The sequence below is a fragment of the Vombatus ursinus genome, unplaced genomic scaffold (assembly GCF_900497805.2).
Source record: "Vombatus ursinus unplaced genomic scaffold, bare-nosed wombat genome assembly UNPS02015255.1, whole genome shotgun sequence".
NCBI classification, from domain to species: Eukaryota; Metazoa; Chordata; class Mammalia; order Diprotodontia; family Vombatidae; genus Vombatus; species Vombatus ursinus.
This window is the reverse complement of record NW_020955033.1, coordinates 26,915,095-26,919,715: the sequence shown is the minus strand read 5'-3', so window position 1 is coordinate 26,919,715 and position 4,621 is coordinate 26,915,095.

The window sequence follows — 4,621 nt, the reverse complement described above, 5'->3', positions numbered from 1 at the left end:
CAGGAGGAATGGCCCTGATCCCAAATAATAAATAAAAGGGATTAGGGCATATCTCTCTTCTAGGCAATAATAAACACCATGAAACAGAAAGCTAAAGCAATACAATAATGATCATTTATATTAAATAACACCAGTTTTCCTTTTAATCTGGTAACATATCCCCAATATCCACTTAATCAGCGCATTACATCTTGAGTCCCAGATATCTCATGTCTGGTCCCTGGAAACATCTTCACTTGGACACTCTAGAATAGACCTTGTTTCAGGGTAGCTCTGAAGGGGGCTCCCATGAGTGGATCTGATTCTCTGGTTCCAAGTCACTTGCAGGGATTCCTAGGTAATTTTGCTAAAATCTGCCAGTAACAAGACAACACAAGTTAGCACAACCTCCTAATTTGCTTTTTCAGTAGAAAACTAACTCAAATCTTTATGGATCTACCACTATTAACACCAGAGGTATAAGTACAACAAATTAAGAACCCAAAATTCACCTGAAACTTAAGAGATTTTTCAGTTTTTATACATGACTTACTCTTTCTATCTCTACCCAAACCTTGGACCTGATATGGACAATGCCATCAAGAGGCTGAAGGAAGAATCTTTAAAAATGATCCATGAGGGCCTGACTTGTAAAATGAGCCCTTCTATCTCTTAATAATATCACACAGATGCTTCAAAATAGGAAAAAGGGAAATGATTTGAAAATTCTTTATAATTATAATGCAATTTTGTATATAAAATCTTTAATCCAATTTTCAGAGCTTATTACTAAAACACACTATGTATGTATGTGTGTATATATGTAATTTATATCCTAGTTCTTGGAGAAAATAATCTAAAAAAAGTTTACTACTCTATTAAATTAAAAAAAAACACTTTTACATCTTTGTCTTATCCCTGTTTTCTGAGGACATATATATTATCCTCATATCATCCTGAAAGAATGGACCTAATCTTATACATAAACATGCAACTATTAGCAAGGGTTTGGCAAGTCCAAAAAATCATTTATCTAGTTGCTTAGGACATGTAGTTTACTCTAAAATCAGAATAAAAATGGAAAGATCTTTCACATTTGTGTCCTGTTATAGTAATTCAGATGTTTTAGCATTAATCTATTAATTAACAGATTTAGTATTACAACTTCTAAAACTTCCAACAACAAAACTTCCTGCCCTGATTATAGAAATTTGCTATGACAGGAAAAAGGGAGAGACATGGTTGTAATGATATTAAAACTGTCCCTTCAAGAAGCAGGCAGATCTGACATAAGCCATAACAGGAAAAAACTTCCTTAGTTCTGTTGGTTCCAGACATGAGTCATTTAACAACCAATCATTTAGCAAGGCTCCACATTACTCATAGGGTATCAAAGCTAGCCTCAGAATGAACCAGGTGGGAATATTTCCTGTTCAAAAAGCACAATGGAGAAACTGAGTCAAGAGGATCTTACTCTTGTCTATGCAAGGTCATCCCCTCAACTTTCCCAGACATAGACACCCATTTGTAACAGTCTTCAGACTACACTAATTCTGGCTAGCACGTGGCATTCCCTTTGAATGGTAGACTATTGGCTCAATAACAATTCAGACACTCATGCCTGAAATCAAAACTTAGAACAACATCAAATTACAATCCCAAGAGATTTTACCTCGAATAGCAAAATTTCACTAATCCCAGCTTAGGGCTAGGTTATTATTATTATTTCTCTCATGTTTCAATAGTTGTTAACAATGAACACATGGAAGGACATCTTATGCTTCATTTAGTTTCACACATACAGTGAATACACAATAGTTGATTTAAAACCCCATAAAATGCTGACCAAAGTAAGCCCCCAATCTGTACTGCCTATTAACCATAAGGCAAAAATGAAATCTTTGAATCCAAGGCCTATTGTTACTGAGTTGACTGAAAGATGTAACTTCAATATATAGTATTCATTAACAGGTACAATTTCATTATTTCCATGAATAATAACCAAATAATCTATCAGATCAACTCACTCTTTACTATAAGCAAACTTGTCAGTCCCTCCCTCTTTTGGCTGGGAGTGGGCCTAGTTCCTCAAACTTCATTACTGTAGAATGTTACAACATGCAGTCAGTAGGGTTGATAAGATCTTATGACCCAGCCCAATTAGAAAGTCCCAAAACTTTATCCATTTTAAAGCAAAACATACCCAATTAAATATTTCACAGTTTTCAAATATTGTGACCACATTCTTCAACCACTCAATTCATAATGTAACAGTATCCAGATTAAAACAGAAGTTATTTTCCTAATGATACAATTTCAATATTCTCTGGGCATCATTTCTCAAGTTAACAATAATTCTTATGGGATAGTTTCCCAAAATTTATAACACCAGAAAATTTAGAAGCCTAACAATAACATAAACAACATAAGGGATTTAAAAAATATGATGCAGACTTTTTTTGCCAATAAAATAATATTCATTCATTTGAATGCCATTCTTGAATACTCTCATATAGAAAGTCACCATATATAAATTTGGCATTCTATATTAGTCACATTCAAAACCCACTATAGAGTACTCACACTCAATGAAAATAATAGTAGCTAAGATTTTATATATAGTGCTTATCATGTACCAGGCACTGTGCTAAGTACTTTACAATTATTATATTATTTGATTCATATAGCAACTCTGGGAGGTAGGTGCCATCATTATATTTTTATAAATGGAGGAAACAAGTAAAGAGAGGTAAAGTTACTTCTTCATCTATAAGAGGTCACACAGTTAATGAAGCTCTGAGAGTAGGTTTGAACTCAGCTTTTTCCAATCTATGCACTTTCCTAAGCATGTTGCCTTAATGCCAAGCAGCAAATTTATTTCACATTAAGTTCTGATTTTCCACAATTATCTTTATACAATACCAATTAGCTGCTATGCTTTTTCAGTAGTTAGAAAATCTTTAAACCATAATTTGGAAATTTACATTAAGGATTACATTTCATTTACAAAGTTCTGTTTCTAATTTATAAGGTGATAGATTTCTTAAAACCAAGGAAGAATGGGAAAAAAATTCCTGTCTTCTTATCTGTCTTTACCTCTTCATTTTCCAACCTGACCAGAGTTGTGAAGGCAAAGAGAAAGAAACTCACTGTTTTCCTCCTCATCTTCTCCTGAAAGTCTAATCAAAAGTCAGTGAGAGCAAATCCCTGTTTCATATTACTGACAGCTGGGTTTGATGTTTGTAAGGATTGTGGATACCAAAGCAAAGGTAGGGGAGGGGTTCTATGTGATATGTGGTTCCTCAGCAGGTTGCCCTTTAGATAACTTGAGAGATATCAGCCTCTGCTGGAGGTTTCATTTCACTTGTGTTTCCTGCAATCTCTCTCAAGTGCCCCTTGTTAAAGTAAAGCACACTGACCCCCTTCCCTTATTGATCTAAATATCCCTTTCCAATTCTTTGTCCTTTTCCTTTTTAAATTCCTCTTTCTCCAATTATTCCCTACAAAAGTGGTTTCTTATGAATGGCATGGTCTCTCCCCCCCCTCTTTCTCTTTGAAAAATCCAGATTTTTGAGGAACAGTCTCAATTTGAAAATCCTGCCCCATTGCACCAACAATTTATTTTTCCTGGGCTCTAGTTCTTCAGGTCTGGTTTTTAACAAGTATAGCTGACAATCACAGGCCCGCTATTTATCTGACCAAATTTGTTCCCCACGATTATCTAAGTACTGATTCCAGTATGAGCTGAGTTTTATCACTTGGGCTATGGACATCCCTGGGTGCATGTGCAGCTTTACCTTATCCCAAGCTTTTAATAGCTTACCCAATGGGAAATTGGCAGGAGGCTCACTCTGTGCCAATCCTATACTGATACATATATCCCTTTGCTATTCTATTCCTTGGCAATCTTATATTGGGCAAGGACCAGTACTCACCCCTGTCCCATTTCCACATACTCCCTTTCCTTCCTTCGTGCACAAATGAGAGAGAACTAATTTTGAGCTTAAGACTTATTTCTCCTTATCCTTCTTGAGTTTGGGGAGTTTAATTCTCCAACCACTTCACAGCTGACTAACCACCAGGAAAGAACACCCAACTCATGACTGGACAAAAGTCGGAGTGCCAGCTGAAGGATGGAATAGGCTCATTCAGTGATACTCATGTAAGTGAAAGGCCACTCTTGGCTGGCTTGCCAAATTGCTAAAAGGATTTCTTTATATGGGCCTCACCATGATTAAAAAAAGAAACTCAGGGAAAAAAAGATAAAAAGGAGTTTATTCAGTACACCAAGGCAATTAGCAGTAGTAGTGTGACTGGCCATGATTTAAATTGCATACTGCTTTATAGACAGGAGTAAACAACTCTCATATAAGGGAAAGACAATCCTAATTCTTCCATATTTCAATGAAGAGATAAGGTTAGTACTGCCTCAGCTATTCCCTAAATATTTTGGTTGGTATATATTTCAATGAGAAGATGGGGTAAGTGAGCATGCACATCACCATCTCATGTAAGCTAGCAGTCATGTACTCAAAGTCTAAATTGGGTTTTTTAAATGGAGTTACATGGACTGACTCAGACAAATACCCTTCATCATTTCTTAAAGCACAATAGTATTCCATTGCAATCATATACCACAACT